This window comes from Lissotriton helveticus, chromosome 11 (genome assembly GCF_964261635.1).
Source record: "Lissotriton helveticus chromosome 11, aLisHel1.1, whole genome shotgun sequence".
Lineage (NCBI taxonomy): Eukaryota > Metazoa > Chordata > Amphibia > Caudata > Salamandridae > Lissotriton > Lissotriton helveticus.
In genome coordinates, this window is record NC_136072.1 from 1,147,685,557 (window position 1) to 1,147,703,755 (window position 18,199).

Here is an 18,199-nt window from a genome sequence, read left to right on the forward strand (position 1 = left end):
TAGATGCTCTGTAGTCTGGCAGCCTCCTCAGCTATCCTGTATTAGATGCTCTCTAGGCCGGCAGCCACCTCAGCTATCCTGTATTAGATGCTCTGGAGGCCGGCAGCCACCTCAGCTATCCTGTATTAGATGCTCTGAAGGCCGGCAGCCAAGTCAGCTATCCTGTATTAGATGCTCTGTAGTCTGGCAGCCTCCTCAGCTATCCTGTATTAGATGCTCTCTAGGCCGGCAGCCACCTCAGCTATCCTGTATTAGATGCTCTGAAGGCCGGCAGCCACCTCAGCTATCCTGTATTAGATGCTCTGAAGGCCGGCAGCCACCTCAGCTATCCTGTATTAGACGCTCTGAAGGCCGGCAGCCACCTCAGCTATCCTGTATTAGATGCTCTGTAGTCTGGCAGCCTCCTCAGCTATCCTGTATTAGATGCTCTCTAGGCCGGCAGCCACCTCAGCTATCCTGTGTTAGATGCTCTGTAGGCTGGCAGTCACCTCAGCTATCCTGTATTACATGCTCTGTAGGGCGGCAGCCACCTCAGCTATCCTGTATTAGATGCTCTGTAGGCCGGCAGCCACCTCAGCTATCCTGTGTAACATGCTCCGGAGGCTGGCAGCCACCTCAGCTATCCTGTACTAGATGCTCTGTAGGCCGGCAGCCATCTCAGCTATCCTGTGTTAGATGCTCTGTAGGCCGGCAGTCACCTCAGCTATCCTGTGTTAGATGCTCTGTAGGCCGGCAGCCACGTCAGCTATCCTGTATTCCATGCTCTGTAGGGCGGCAGCCACCTCAGCTATCCTGTATTCCATGCTCTGTAGGGCGGCAGCCACCTCAGCTATCCTGTATTAGATGCTGCTGAGGCCGGCAGCCACCTCAGCTATCCTGTATTAGATGCTCTGTAGGCCAGCAGCCACCTCAGCTATCCTGTGTTAGATGCTCTGTAGGCTGGCAGCCACCTCAGCTATCCTGTATTAGATGCTCTGGAGGCCGGCAGCCACCTCAGCTATCCTGTATTAGATGCTCTGTAGGCCGGCAGCCACCTCAGCTATCCTGTATTAGATGCTGCTGAGGCCGGCAGCCACCTCAGCTATCCTGCATTAGATGCTGCTGAGGCCGGCAGCCACCTCAGCTATCCTGTATTAGATGCTCTGGAGGCCGGCAGCCACCTCAGCTATCCTGTATTAGATGCTCTGTAGGCCGGCAGCCACCTCAGCTATCCTGTATTAGATGCTCCTGAGACCGGCAGCCACCTCAGCTATCCTGTATTAGATGCTCTGTAGGTCGGCAGCCACCTCAGCTATCCTGTATTACATGCTCTGTAGGGCGGCAGCCACTTCAGCTATCCTGTATTACATGCTCTGTAGGCTGGCAGTCACCTCAGCTATCCTGTATTAGATGCTCTGTAGGCCGGCAGCCACCTCAGCTATCCTGTATTAGATGCTCCTGAGACCGGCAGCCACCTCAGCTATCCTGTATTAGATGCTCTGTAGGCCGGCAGCCACCTCAGCTATCCTGTGTTAGATGCTCTGTAGGCTGGCAGCCACCTCAGCTATCCTGTATTAGATGCTCTGTAGGCCGGCAGCGTCCTCAGCTATCCTGTATTAGATGCTCTGTAGGCCGGCAGCGTCCTCAGCTATCCTGTATTAGATGCTCTGTAGGCCGGCAGCCACCTCAGCTATCCTGTATTAGATGCTCTGTAGGCCGGCAGCGTCCTCAGCTATCCTGTATTAGATGCTCTGGAGGCCGGCAGCCACCTCAGCTATCCTGTATTAGATGCTCTGTAGGCAGGCAGCCTCCTCAGCTATCCTGTGTTAGATGCTCTGTAGGCCGGCAGCCACCTCAGCTATCCTGTATTAGATGCTCTGTAGGCAGGCAGCCTCCTCAGCTATCCTGTGTTAGATGCTCTGTAGGCAGGCAGCCTCCTCAGCTATCCTGTATTAGATGCTCTGTAGGCTGGCAGCCACCTCAGCTATCCTGTATTAGATGCTCTAGCGGCCGGCAGCCACCTCAGCTATCCTGTATTAGATGCTCTGTAGGCCGGCGGCCACCTCAGCTATCCTGTATTAGATGCTCTGAAGGCCGGCAGCCACCTCAGCTATCCTGTATTAGATGCTCTAGCGGCCGGCAGCCACCTCAGCTATCCTGTATTAGATGCTCTAGCGGCCGGCAGCCACCTCAGCTATCCTGTAATAGATGCTCTGCAGGGCGGCAGCCTCCTCAGCTATCCTGTATTAGATGCTCTGTAGGCCGGCAGCCACCTCAGCTATCCTGTATTAGATGCTCTGAAGGCCAGCAGCCACCTCAACTATCCTGTATTAGATGCTCTGAAGGCCGGCAGCCACCTCAGCTATCCTGTATTAGATGCTCTGTAGGCCGGCAGCCACCTCAACTATCCTGTATTAGATGCTCTGGAGGCCGGCAGCCACCTCAGCTATCCTGTATTAGATGCTCTCTAGGCCGGCAGCTCCCTCAGCTATCCTGTATTAGATGCTCTGTGGTCCGGCAGCCACCTCAGCTATCCTGTATTAGATGCTCTGAAGGCCAGCAGCCACCTCAGCTATCCTGTATTAGATGCTCTGTAGACCGGCAGCCACCTCGGCTATCCTGTATTAGATGCTCTGTAGGCCGGCAGCCACCTCAGCTATCCTGTATTAGATGCTCTGTAGGCCGGCAGCGTCCTCAGCTATCCTGTATTAGATGCTCTGTAGGCCGTCAGCCACCTCAGCTATCCTGTATTAGATGCTCTGTAGGCCGGCAGCCACCTCAGCTATCCTGTATTAGATGCTCTGAAGGCCGGCAGCCACCTCAGCTATCCTGTATTAGATGCTCTGAAGGCCGGCAGCCACCTCAGCTATCCTGTATTAGACGCTCTGAAGGCCGGCAGCCACCTCAGCTATCCTGTATTAGATGCTCTGTAGGCTGGCAGCCTCCTCAGCTATCCTGTATTAGATGCTCTCTAGGCCGGCAGCCACCTCAGCTATCCTGTATTAGATGCTCTGGAGGCCGGCAGCCACCTCAGCTATCCTGTATTAGATGCTCTGAAGGCCGGCAGCCAAGTCAGCTATCCTGTATTAGATGCTCTGTAGGCTGGCAGCCTCCTCAGCTATCCTGTATTAGATGCTCTCTAGGCCGGCAGCCACCTCAGCTATCCTGTATTAGATGCTCTGAAGGCCGGCAGCCACCTCGGCTATCCTGTATTAGATGCTCTGTAGACCGGCAGCCACCTCAGCTATCCTGTATTAGATGCTCTGTAGACCGGCAGCCACCTCAGCTATCCTGTATTAGATGCTCTGTAGACCGGCAGCCACCTCAGCTATCCTGTATTAGATGCTCTCTAGGCCGGCAGCCACCTCAGCTATCCTGTATTAGATGCTCCGTAGGCCGGCAGCCACCTCAGCTATCCTGTATTAGATGCTCTGTAGGCTGGCAGCCTCCTCAGCTATCCTGTATTAGATGCTCTCTAGGCCGGCAGCCACCTCAGCTATCCTGTATTAGATGCTCTGAAGGCCGGCAGCCACCTCAGCTATCCTGTATTAGATGCTCTGTGGGTCGGCAGCCACCTCAGCTATCCTGTATTAGATGCTCTGTAGGCAGGCAGCCTCCTCAGCTATCCTGTATTAGATGCTCTGGAGGCCGGCAGCCACCTCAGCTATCCTGTATTAGATGCTCTGTAGTCCGGCAGCCACCTCAGCTATCCTGTGTTAGATGCTCTGTAGGCCGGCAGCCACCTCAACTATCCTGTATTAGATGCTCTGGAGGCCGGCAGCCACCTCAGCTATCCTGTATTAGATGCTCTCTAGGCCGGCAGCTCCCTCAGCTATCCTGTATTAGATGCTCTGTGGTCCGGCAGCCACCTCAGCTATCCTGTATTAGATGCTCTGAAGGCCAGCAGCCACCTCAGCTATCCTGTATTAGATGCTCTGTAGGCCGGCAGCCACCTCGGCTATCCTGTATTAGATGCTCTGTAGGCCGGCAGCCACCTCAGCTATCCTGTATTAGATGCTCTGTAGGCCGGCAGCGTCCTCAGCTATCCTGTATTAGATGCTCTGTAGGCCGTCAGCCACCTCAGCTATCCTGTATTAGATGCTCTGTAGGCCGGCAGCCACCTCAGCTATCCTGTATTAGATGCTCTGAAGGCCGGCAGCCACCTCAGCTATCCTGTATTAGATGCTCTGAAGGCCGGCAGCCACCTCAGCTATCCTGTATTAGATGCTCTGAAGGCCGGCAGCCACCTCAGCTATCCTGTATTAGACGCTCTGAAGGCCGGCAGCCACCTCAGCTATCCTGTATTAGATGCTCTGTAGTCTGGCAGCCTCCTCAGCTATCCTGTATTAGATGCTCTCTAGGCCGGCAGCCACCTCAGCTATCCTGTATTAGATGCTCTGGAGGCCGGCAGCCACCTCAGCTATCCTGTATTAGATGCTCTGAAGGCCGGCAGCCAAGTCAGCTATCCTGTATTAGATGCTCTGTAGGCTGGCAGCCTCCTCAGCTATCCTGTATTAGATGCTCTCTAGGCCGGCAGCCACCTCAGCTATCCTGTATTAGATGCTCTGAAGGCCGGCAGCCACCTCGGCTATCCTGTATTAGATGCTCTGTAGACCGGCAGCCACCTCAGCTATCCTGTATTAGATGCTCTGTAGACCGGCAGCCACCTCAGCTATCCTGTATTAGATGCTCTGTAGACCGGCAGCCACCTCAGCTATCCTGTATTAGATGCTCTCTAGGCCGGCAGCCACCTCAGCTATCCTGTATTAGATGCTCCGTAGGCCGGCAGCCACCTCAGCTATCCTGTATTAGATGCTCTGTAGGCTGGCAGCCTCCTCAGCTATCCTGTATTAGATGCTCTCTAGGCCGGCAGCCACCTCAGCTATCCTGTATTAGATGCTCTGAAGGCCGGCAGCCACCTCAGCTATCCTGTATTAGATGCTCTGTGGGTCGGCAGCCACCTCAGCTATCCTGTATTAGATGCTCTGTAGGCAGGCAGCCTCCTCAGCTATCCTGTATTAGATGCTCTGGAGGCCGGCAGCCACCTCAGCTATCCTGTATTAGATGCTCTGTAGTCCGGCAGCCACCTCAGCTATCCTGTGTTAGATGCTCTGTAGGCCGGCAGCCACCTCAACTATCCTGTATTAGATGCTCTGTAGGCCGGCAGCCACCTCAACTATCCTGTATTAGATGCTCTGAAGGCCGGCAGCCACCTCAGCTATCCTGTATTAGATGCTCTGTAGGCCGGCAGCCACCTCAGCTATCCTGTATTAGTTGCTCTAGAGGCCGGCAGCCACCTCAGCTATCCTGTATTAGATGCTGCTGAGGCCGGCAGCCACCTCAGCTATCCTGTATTAGATGCTCTGTAGGCTGGCAGCCACCTCAGCTATCCTGTATTAGATGCTCCGTAGGCCGGCAGCCACCTCAGCTATCCTGTATTAGATGCTCTGGAGGCCGGCAGCCACCTCAGCTATCCTGTATTAGATGCTCTGTAGTCCGGCAGCCACCTCAGCTATCCTGTATCAGATGCTCTGTAGGGCGGCAGCCACCTCAGCTATCCTGTATTAGATGCTCTAGAGGCCGGCAGCCACCTCAGCTATCCTGTATTAGATGCTCTGGAGGGTGGCAGCCACCTCAGCTATCGTGTATTCGATGCTCTGGAGGCCGGCAGCCACCTCAGCTATCCTGTATTAGATGCTCTGAAGGCCAGCAGCCACCTCAGCTATCCTGTATTAGATGCTCTGTAGGCCGGCAGCCACCTCGGCTATCCTGTATTAGATGCTCTGTAGGCCGGCAGCCACCTCAGCTATCCTGTATTAGATGCTCTGTAGGCCGGCAGCGTCCTCAGCTATCCTGTATTAGATGCTCTGTAGGCCGGCAGCTCCCTCAGCTATCCTGTATTAGATGCTCTGAAGGCCAGCAGCCACCTCAGCTATCCTGTATTAGATGCTCTAGCGACTGGCAGCCACCTCAGCTATCCTGTATTAGATGCTCTAGCGACTGGCAGCCACCTCAGCTATCCTGTATTAGATGCTCTGGAGGGTGGCAACCACCTCAGCTATCCTGTATTAGATGCTCTGAAGGCAGGCAGCCACCTCAGATATCCTGCATTAGATGCTCTGTAGGCCGGCAGCCACCTCAACTATCCTGTATTAGATGCTCTGTAGGCCGGCAGCCACCTCAACTATCCTGTATTAGATGCTCTGAAGGCCGGCAGCCACCTCAGCTATCCTGTATTAGATGCTCTGTAGGCCGGCAGCCACCTCAGCTATCCTGTATTAGATGCTCTAGAGGCCGGCAGCCACCTCAGCTATCCTGTATTAGATGCTGCTGAGGCCGGCAGCCACCTCAGCTATCCTGTATTAGATGCTCTGTAGGCTGGCAGCCACCTCAGCTATCCTGTATTAGATGCTCCGTAGGCCGGCAGCCACCTCAGCTATCCTGTATTAGATGCTCTGGAGGCCGGCAGCCACCTCAGCTATCCTGTATTAGATGCTCTGTAGTCCGGCAGCCACCTCAGCTATCCTGTATCAGATGCTCTGTAGGGCGGCAGCCACCTCAGCTATCCTGTATTAGATGCTCTAGAGGCCGGCAGCCACCTCAGCTATCCTGTATTAGATGCTCTGGAGGGTGGCAGCCACCTCAGCTATCCTGTATTCGATGCTCTGGAGGCCGGCAGCCACCTCAGCTATCCTGTATTAGATGCTCTGAAGGCCAGCAGCCACCTCAGCTATCCTGTATTAGATGCTCTGTAGGCCGGCAGCCACCTCGGCTATCCTGTATTAGATGCTCTGTAGGCCGGCAGCCACCTCAGCTTTCCGGTATTAGATGCTCTGTAGGCCGGCAGCGTCCTCAGCTATCCTGTATTAGATGCTCTGTAGGCCGGCAGCTCCCTCAGCTATCCTGTATTAGATGCTCTGAAGGCCAGCAGCCACCTCAGCTATCCTGTATTAGATGCTCTAGCGACTGGCAGCCACCTCAGCTATCCTGTATTAGATGCTCTAGCGACTGGCAGCCACCTCAGCTATCCTGTATTAGATGCTCTGGAGGGTGGCAGCCACCTCAGCTATCCTGTATTAGATGCTCTGAAGGCAGGCTGCCACCTCAGATATCCTGCATTAGATGCTCTGTAGGCTGGCAGCCACCTCAGCTATCCTGTATTAGATGCTCTGTAGGCCGGCAGCCACCTCAGCTATCCTGTATTAGATGCTATGTAGGTCGGCAGCCACCTCAGCTATCCTGTATTAGATGCTCTGTGGTCCGGCAGCCACCTCAGCTATCCTGTATTAGATGCTCTGAAGGCCAGCAGCCACCTCAGCTATCCTGTATTAGATGCTCTGTAGGCCGGCAGCCACCTCGGCTATCCTGTATTAGATGCTCTGTAGGCCGGCAGCCACCTCAGCTATCCTGTATTAGATACTCTGTAGGCCGGCAGCCACCTCAGCTATCCTGTATTAGATGCTCTAGAGGCCGGCAGCCACCTCAGCTATCCTGTATTAGATGCTCTGGAGGGTGGCAGCCACCTCAGCTATCGTGTATTCGATGCTCTGGAGGCTGGCAGCCACCTCAGCTATCCTGTATTAGATGCTCTGGAGGCCGGCAGCCACATCAGCTATCCTGTATTAGATACTCTGTAGGCCGGCAGCGTCCTCAGCTATCCTGTATTAGATGCTCTGTAGGCAGGCAGCCTCCTCAGCTATCCTGTATTAGATGCTCTGGAGGGTGGCAGCCACCTCAGCTATCGTGTATTCGATGCTCTGGAGGCCGGCAGCCTCCTCAGCTATCCTGTATTAGATGCTCTGGAGGCCGGCAGCCACATCAGCTATCCTGTATTAGATACTCTGTAGGCCGGCAGCGTCCTCAGCTATCCTGTATTAGATGCTCTGTAGGCAGGCAGCCTCCTCAGCTATCCTGTATTAGATGCTCTGTAGGCCGGCAGCTGCCTCAGCTATCCTGTATTAGATGCTCTGTGGTCTGGCAATGCAACTTTAACTTCCACGGTTTCAGTTCCAGTGAAATTCACAATTTCTCCCATTTTTAGAAAGCTTCATGTCTCTGTTGCAAACTGTACCAAGCCCGCCTGCCTGAGAAAGATCTTTTGGGAGAACAGTAAAATATGTCGTTGGAGTTTGAGTCGACCTACCCATGGAGTGCCCATCATTTCTGCTTCTATAGGGGTCCTTCTTCGTACAAACGTGGGACATTAGATCCCAACAAGCTTGTTCCTTGGAGCAAAATAGGAGACCATCTCATGGACAATGTTAATTCTCCCTCCCTCCTCATTAGAGACAAGGGCTTCCCTTAACCTCTTCTTAGGATGGGTGTCAGATCTTCTGCCTGTGTGCCCTGTTCTCTCTGTCTTCAGTGTGTCTGATGCTTTGCTTGTTGTGTGTCCTCCCTCTGAGCCAGTCACCCGCTTCCACCACTCTTGCGGGGACGTGAGATTGTTCTTATGTTGTCTTCTCAAGACCCCACTTATCAAAGAATCCAAAATAAAGGCCCCATTAGGATGGCGGGCGGATTGCCCCCGCCGGGCCGGCGATCCGCCCACCATCCATGCAGAAAGGACCCACCGCCATATTATAATGGCTGAGGGGTCTGCGGCGGACGGAAAATCCGTCTGCCGCTTTTCCACACAGCCAGCCATATTAGTATGTGGATTTACAGATGCCTGTCCAAGGCATGCGGGGTCTGCTTGGGGGGCCCGTTGTGGGCCCCGAGGGACTCCGGGGGGTGGGGGTGCACATTGGGGTTACCTATGACACCCCCTGCAGGTCCATGCACAATATGGCAGGCACCGCGCGGTGCCTGCCCTGTTGTGCATGGAAGTGTGCATCGCCCGCCACAATGTTAAGGATGCAGGATGCGCCCGCCACTGTGGCGGGCGCATCCTAATGGCACACACGGGACCCCCACCCTTATAGCAGGCGGTCCCTTTTTATGACAGGATGGCGTGCATCCTAATGTGCCCCTAAGTGTCTCTTGTCTTCCATGAACCTACCCTCCATTGTCTGTCTGTTCAGCTGACTATGCCACCTCCAGGCACATCCCTTTCACTGTATTCTCGTTCTCATGCACTGTGGGTACTTTGCAGTACACTTGCAGGGATCTATTCTCTCATTCACTTTTGTTCTTCACCTGCTCTACCTCTAAAATGACCTCAAATATTAAATTAACTCCCCAGCACCCCCATATTCAACATTTCTAGATCTTGTGTGATGTCCAGAATCGAGAGTATGCAAACTAAAGACTTATATTCCATATTTCTCAGACATATTTAGAGTTTCTGCTCCTTACGTGTGCCCTTGCAGTGTTATCTTTACATGGAGTGGTGTGAATTAGATAAGGGATTTATGTCCGATAGTCAGATTTTTGCAACAGACACCTTGAAATGTTGGTGTTTTTTATTTATTTTAAGAAGTCTCACCATCACAGCCTTTGTTCCTGGATGCTGAATGTCTTCTTGTGTTCCCTATGCATGTATTATTTATTTTTGGTTTCTTCAGAGGCTGTAAGACTGGAATCAGCAAATCCATTTTCAAGCGTGGCTTTTTTGTTCAAACCACGCGTCCCATTATTACCACGGATATGGACTACATTGGCCAAGATTTTGTGCCTGTTTGCGAGCACAGGGGTCCTCAGTACAGCCATACCCCTGGCAGTGGTCTGCCAGCAGTATTTTGAGTGTGGAGGTGGGACCACCACAGGACCGCAGCTTCCGCCGGGATCCTGGATCCCGTGGCATGGCGTTCGCAGTCAGGGGCAGCAGTATGCTGGGGGAGCAGCTGCAGAACTGCCGAGCATATTACAAGTTGTCTGTCCACCGCCCATTTCATGGCAGTGAGCCGATCATAAAAAGGGTGGTGGAGAGGAATCTAGGGGGGCACTAGCACGGCCCCCTGGTGCTCCTGGCCCTGGGTGTGCCAGCGGGGTCTCATGTTGTGCCCCCCTGGAATTGCACCCCCATTCCTGCACGGTGTGTCATGCACGATGTGGTGCATGCCCCAACATGCAGGAAAATGTTGCACGTGCTGTCACGGCGGCGAGCCTCACTGACCAGCACCGTAAAATCGCCACAGCACCACTGCCCCTCATGGATTACACGCGTAATCCGTCAGGCAGGTGCATTGCGGTCTTGGCCGTCCTACTGTTAGTGCGGCAGTGGCGGCCCAACAGGATGAGGACCACCAAACTCATAATCAGGCCATTTATGTGTAAAGCCTGCTGCCCTAGAGACGTGGTAGAACACAATAGAATATACTGACTTTCAATACATCTTCATAAAATGAAATATTATCCGATGGCATCAAAAAAATGACCCCCTCTGGACCCAATGCAATGATTCTGGCCTCGAACCCTGGTCACTGTGCTTGAAAATAAATGTTAGTCAAGTCTTTTTCTATCTTCATTTATACTTTTATAAAACGGTAGCCCTATATGGATATAAATAAATGATCTCTAAGACTCTGGAGGTAATGTTTGTATAAATAAATATATACAATAAGGTTTTATTAAAATAACGTTGATGCCTCTCAGAAATTTTACATTTGGACCAGTTTCGTTTTCAGGAAAAAAATAATTTCTATGATAGGCGTTTTTATAAATGTTTATTGTGACTTTTAACTCCATACTACTTGTGATGTAATATATAATACATACTACACATAAATGTCCATGGGTCTAAATCAATTTCAAAATCTAACTCACTGATAAATCAAACATAATCCAAATCTAGACATCTTAGAGGACCTCATTAGAAGTGTGGATACCCATCAGTCACCAACCGGTGCCACCCTTAGTCATCATCTGGGTCTCCGCTTGATATTTCAATAGTGAAACGTTGATGTGAGCCTGAGAGCTATTGACCGTGTCCCACACCAACTTACGAGTCACTGGATGACCTACAGATGTGAAATGATTATCACTTGTGATGGGAAAAACTATATTGCAGTGCGAAACTAAATTACAAAAAGTGAATTAAAATTGGGCGAATGACAGAAAATGTATCTTTATTAATATCGCTCAGTGCCCAAGACTAAAAACAGTGCAAAATGGGACAGCTTTCAACAAATAACTGTCATCATTGTTAATAGGGAATATAATACTCCTAGCTCTGTCAGTAGTTGTCTTATTACACAGCTTTTAATGACATTGTTACACACGTGCGCAGGATCACATGGTTCGAGGGAGTTGGTAGCTCGCATGATCTTCCTCCAGTTCCACTTTTACATCAGACCAAATTTTAAAAACGTTATACTTCGAATTCCTGAGACCCTCTAATTCAGTCCTGGTATTCCTGGGGTATGCAGGGTTGCAGAACAGTTGCAAAGATCAGAAAAGGCAGTTTTGTAATTTACTATCCATAAAATATATTGTTATTACTATATTCTCCTATATTCTCAGATATAGTTTTAATATTGAAAACTCTCAAATAAAACGAACATTTTCTATTAATGCAAGCTTACTATAGAAATACAACGAAAAAGAAATACATGCATGCATCGATTCTGGCCCGTTGTGTGTTTGTGTGACTTTGACACTGTTTTTTAGTTGCTTTCTCATGCTCTTGTTTTCTTCTCTTGCAGTGCTCGGTTTTGTTTCTCTCTTGATGAACACACCAAAGCCAACGTCTTCTGGGTCTGTCTCCAGTGGTTGAGAAGAGAGGCAGTTCTCTGTCGCATCACTGGTAAGTGATTTTTTTTCTCTTTTTTATGTTATTTCTCTGCCTAGCCCAGCACCAACACAGTGCCATTGAGTGTGAAGGTGAGAAGCAAAGAGCAATAAAACAATTCACTGGAAGGGGCACCCAGCATATACAACCCTGCTGCCTACTTATCTCACTCCCTTTCCACTAGTACCCCTACTTTGTACTTTTTACCACATAATCAATAGTCCAACAGGGCAGTGAAAATCTTCTTCGAGTAGCAATTTGTGTGTATTGATGAATTTACTTTGGACACTTTGTCTAACAGTTATTAAACACAAACATGGGCGTGTCTGATTGACATTTTCCGAAGTCTCATATTCTGATTGTGCAGAGTATGCGGTGAAATTATTAAAAAAAAGCTTTGCGAGAGGAGGGAGGGGGTTGACGTGTAGCTGATCGCAGAACCTTTTCTATCATATTTTTAGTGCATATCACTATTAGTGTGTGTTTGCACCTGTTGTGTGATCTTGCGCCGTTTTTGCACTTTCAATATATGATGACAACAGTTGTGTGCTGGTGGGCATGTTTCAGTGCGCCATCTTCTTCCATATTTAAATTCGATTGTTTACACTTCTTTGATGGTGTTTTCTTCCCTGGAGAAGGGGAAATCTCGCGAGTGACACACCCCATGGGCTGATGACACTAGGCTGGCCCAGTGAGGTGGCAGTAGCTCGCGCATCCCTCTGCGTTCTCCCTACATCCTGGTACTTGTAGTGCTGGACTTGTCTTGGGAAATGAAACTACGAGGACCAGAATGCAATCCAAGCGCGTGACGTGGGTCACCTCGATTTCTCTGCACACTTGTCCATGATTCCGTACTCGCATCTTATGACGGTCCTGGACAGTGGACGTTGTGTCCAGAGGCTCCTGCGGCGTGTTTGCTGTCACCCACTTCAATGTCAGGAAACCCTTTGGGGGGGCAGCAGCAGGGCCATTTATACAAATGTAAACAGTTACATTATTGATTTATTGAACGCGTTTGTGCAGCTCCTCGTGTCTCTGTTAACATGCCTCAGTGAGCTTTAAGTGATGGGGAAGTAGGTTGGCGTAGGATTGGGCGGGTCAGTGGGATTGCCTTGGTAAAGTATGCTGAGCCTTGTTAGTTGCAGGGTATGCCCAGATGTGGGTCCCTTGCACACCTTACCACTGGATTCAAGCAAGCCTGGCTGATGACGGCTGATTAGCCAGAAACCGGTCCCAGGATGCTTGTTTCCGGTCCAGGGAAGACATGGCTTGGCAGTTCGGGCTGGACTGTTCCCATGAGGCACAGGGTCAGACTGATTTGCATATGGCCATGTCTGAACTGGGGTGGCAGAGTGGGCTAAAGAACGGTGATGGATTAAACCCAGATCAGTTGACTGGGTGTGAGTGTTTGATTTGCTCAAGCCCTCCATCCATCACCTTGTTAGTTGGAGAGGTACGAGGTCTCTGATGATTGCTAACCAGCCTATAATGAGAACAATTCTGCATGTATGACCAGCAGGCTTGGGAGCGGAGAGGTCTCAAGTGATCGCTAACCAGGCTGTATAGAACAGTCTTACGCATATGACCAACAGGATAGGGAGCAGGAGACAGTCGGGCCTGCAGGTTTGAGTCTGATGTTCAGGCAGAGTTACACCTCTCTGCTCTTCAGAGTTGTAGGTGATCTACCTCAAGATTGTGATGTGCCTGAAATGAGTTCTTCAGCGGGCACCTGGCCATACATAGACCTTCCCAACGAGCCTTGTGCACCTCGCCGGGCAGATAGCTGGGTGGTGGGGCTGGAACCGCTGGAAGGAACCAGAAGTGCTTCCATGGAATGTCTTGTTAATACGCACCGCGTCTTTAGTTGTCTTCTCGCTATTTAACTGGAAGCCATAATGGAACCTATAGGTATTTATTTATTAATGAATTGATAAATGTTTTTATTTATTTGCTTTTAAGCGGCAGTAATATTTGAGCAGAAGTGTTGTACATAGCAACAGTGGCACTACAAAGGTCACAAGAGTGGTGCATTAACCTTAGGTGAATAAACAGCTACGTTTGCATAAATTGTGCCATTGTATGCATATGATTGGTGGAGAAAAACTCAGAACTGCATCCTATGTGAGATGCAGATGTATACACATACCTACAAGCTATATAAAAGGCAGACACATACACGTCTGCAAGCTGAGATAGGCAGACACAAACATGTCTACAAGCTATAAGATAGGCAGACGCAAAACATACGTCTGCAAGCTATATGATTCGCAGACACAAACATGTCTACAAGCTATAAGATAGACAGACTCAAACACATCTTCAAGCTATATGATAGGCAGATGCCATCACATGTCTACAGCTATATGATAGGCAGGCACAAATACATGTCTACAAACTATATGATAAGCAGACACAAACAAATGTCTAAAATCTATATGATAGACAGACGCAAACATATATCTGCAAGCTATATGATAAGCAATCGCAAACAAGTCTACATGCTATATGATAGGCAGACGCGAAACATATGTCTACAAGCTATATGATTCACAGACGCAAACACATGTCTACAAGCTATATGATAGGCAGGCACAAACACATATGTACAAACATGTCTACAAGCTATATGATAAGCAGACACAAACAAATGTCTAAAAGCTATACGATAAGCAGTCGCAAACACATGTCTATAAGCTATATGATAGACAGACGCAAACACATATCTACAAGCTATATGATAAGCAGTCGCAAACAAGTCTACAAGCTATACGATAGGCAGACGCAAAACATATGTCTACAAGCTATATGATTTGCACACGCAAACACATGTCTACAAGCTATTTGATAGGCAGAGGCAAACAAGTCTACAAGCTATATGATAGGCAGACACAAACACATAGCTACAGATACATGTCTTCAAGCAGTGACTAAAGAAACCAATAGTTACAACAGAGACAGCATTTTAAGTGGCCATCAAGGCTTATCACATCCCCCCAAGAACTCGCCAAGGACCAGCACCCTGAGCAGGTTTCTTTTGCAAATGTCCCAGAAAGATCTCTCTATGGGACCCGATTGTAGGAGAGTAGGGTCTGCAATCCTATGATCACCCAGATTTTTGCTTTTTGCTTCACTGGTTTACGACTTTCCCTGGCTGTGGGCCTGCTAATCAGACCCACAGCCTAGCTGTTCTCTCTACTCCAAATTGTACCCAGGTACTGAATTGGCACTGGGCCCTCTCAAGTCCCTGTACCCAGGGCTGAGGTGCACCCAGAAGTCTCCCAGGGGCTGCAGCATGTATTATGCCACCCCTGGGCTGACTAACTAAATCAGACACAACTGGCTGCTTGACAGCTGGGGCAGAGTGGTGTACTCACCCTCTGCTGTAGATATAGTATTCCTATATCTAAACCTAAATGGACACACAGATCTCCTATCAGTCACTCCTATGGCAGGCCTTGACAATCCTGAAGGCAGAGTGCTTGGAATCATGTGAGATAGTGCTCTGGCATGAGCTGAGCCTGTCTGCGGCTTTCGGGATCCATCCCTTAGCCGTTTCCATGATATCGCATACCCTATACTCTTAAGTGCATTATAATCCTCGCGGTTATGTGCCAACTCTGGTATCGCTTTATCAAAACATGTCGAGTAAGGTGTCATACGAATTGGAATACTAACCCCTCGCCAATTCTGGCAACGGGGTTAGCATTCCGCCCTTCTAGAGGGACACGACATGTATGTAACCTGTAACCCCGGTTAAAGTCAGACAGAGCCTTAGCTCCACAAAATGGATGCTGCCACCGAGACACAAGTCTGCCCTCCTGCTGCTGGGAGTCCTCCCAGCCCAGGAGGCAAGGACAAAGGGTTTCCTGCCAGGGGCGGTGCCAGCACCGTCCCAGACAGGATTTTGTATATCCTAGGTAGGCAGGGCTTTAGAGGAAGGTGACTGCAAGTGGCACCCCGGTGCTCACTGTGCATAGGCCGGCTGGAACCAGTTCCAGGGGCACTCCAGCCCCTGATCTGGGGAAAGCCCGCCAAAGGAGAGGGATGTAACCACCCCCCTCCTAGTCCCACCCATAGGGCAGGACTTAGTCGCGTGCCAGCCCCTTTTTGCAGGATAAAGGTAGGAACTGGCCCCCTTCCAAATCAGATCATCTTTGAATCCTGAAACTACTTTCCACGAAAGGAACTCAAGACTTCTTCCCAAGATTCTCCCTTGTGACTAAGGAGTAGTCACCCTGCAGCAGCAGGCACCAACCAAGCATCGCGGTTTGTTGCCAGTCTCTCCTTCGGATCAAAACTGCTCCAGCACGACGAGAACCGGCTTCCCTGGCACCTCTAACCTCAACCTACATCATCAGCCCAGCTGTGATCTGTGGGTGTGACGAGACCTTGAGGGACCGGCCATCTTCAGAACTGCACGACGCTTGTCCAGCACGACCACCGAGTGACCCTCGACCGAGTGCTTTGGGGTAAGAGAAGCCCCGACCCTGAGCAGCTCCAGCACCGAAGTTCAGCCCCCCTGCATCCACGAGATCTGCGTGGGGCCCTTCTGCTCTTTGCTGCCAACCGCGTTGTCCAGGTCGCTTGCCCGTTGGTTAGTGGCCCTCTCACGACGCTCCACGACGACAACCACTGCTGGTCTGGTTGCTCCAGACTAGCCCTTGCTCCCCTCCAAAAGAGGAGCACCCTGGACCCTCCTGGTCCACTCAAGACGCCATTTTAGGTCCACCGCGTGGGCCTTGCATTTGCCAAGACTTGTTGCCCAATCCTGGGTCCAGCGACGTCGACAGCAAGAACCTTCGTGGGACAGCTCGCACCTCCATCCTGGTCGCCGACAACGCCTCCTGGTCCAAGAGACTGCAGAGCCCAGCAGCGCCCACTCACCTGGCTGAGTTGACTTCGTCCGGTGCCATCCTGGTGCCCACCCAAATCACTGGCTAGTGATTCAGAACTTGGTCCCCTCTGCTTACAGGTTTCTTCTTCCCTGATCAAGGCTTGGATCACTCCGAACTTTCTTCACTGGCCGCCTGCCAGCAACTCTTTCTTCAGGCTCCTGGTTCTTCAACGAGGGTTTCCGACGTGACTTCAACCCTATGCAGCCGCAGCCCCTGGGCTAGGTAAACCGAGCACTCCGGTGCTCCAGCATAGTCCAACACTCCTAGTGTTCCGATCCACTCTTGTTTTCGACCCACCTAGTCGGGTTCGCCCGAGAACAGTAACTTTGCCTTTGCTAGCTTCCATAGACATTTTCCCGCCTTACGCGTGAGAGTTTCCACTCTGCACACGACGTCCACAGGCCTCCTGCATCTAATCCCAGTGTTTAGAATTGTAGGCCTAGCGATTCCTGAGTCTATGAGAATAGTTACTTACCTGCTAGTAATTCGCATTCCACTTATTGTGTATATGGTTTTTCGTGCCCCTAGGGCATTTGTGTAAATTGTGCGACTTAAAGTATTTTCGTAAGAGTTTTGTTGTGTGCTTAGCTCCCTGACTCATAAAGAGTTCAGGGTAGTCTTGTTATAAATAAATATCTGTTTATTTTCATAACAACTTGTGTGGTGTCCTTTCACTTGGTGTTCAAGGGGTAATGTGATGGTAAAACAGCTGGCTTAACACGCCCTCTAGAGTCTTAGCCTTAGACTGCTCGTATCCATGCTACTAGGATAGCTGGTCTATAAGGTTGACTTACAACCAATCATCAATAAGGGTTGTTTGGACTGATACATAGTGATCACTAGAATAGTGAGCACTGCATATCAGGCCAACTTCTCACATTGGTGGCAGCGGTGGGATTTGAGCTTGCTGTTGTTTTACCACACATATCCTAAGAATATCTTTTGAAAGATCACATAAGTACTAAGGTACATATAACTAAGCTTAGAATACTCTGAGTTCTACTGAACCAGCTGTTGTAGCTCCTAGGGCCTAGCACACCCTAAACTACAACTCTAGCAAGGGATCAGTAGGTAAACATATAGTGTAGGTAAGTGCACCACTTACACCTCACTAGAAAAGCATGTCTACCCATGGAGAGTCTACTGAGACTCCCCTTGTGGATCTTGACCCTCCACAGGTCAAATCAAGATATGCAGCTCTCAGTTTCCAGGAGATGAGACAAGTGTGTACCTCCAGGAAACTGAAACAGGGGTCTAACCCCACCATTCCCTTTCTGATAGGTCTCTTAGAGACATATGATGCGAGAAAGATTTCTCAGCTAGATGGGAATATGCCAGCCTTAGAGGGTACCACTGGGGATCCAGACCTCCACAACACTGTAAATGCAGTTGAGGAGGAGGATCCTGAGGAACTCTCTGGGGATGAGGCAGACAAAGGTCTTGAGGTAGTCAGAAGGCTAACTAGGGCCAACTTAGACTTGCTTGGGCTAGGATCTGGGGGATCCCCAGTACTGACCCTAAGTAGGCCTAACCCTGGAGTTAGGAGAGATAGATCTCTTTCTAGGGACTCCAATAGATCTCTGCACTCTAATGCCTCTTCTCAGAGGAGAAGGAACTCTCCCCAGAGGAGATTGACTTCCCCTCAGAGAATAGA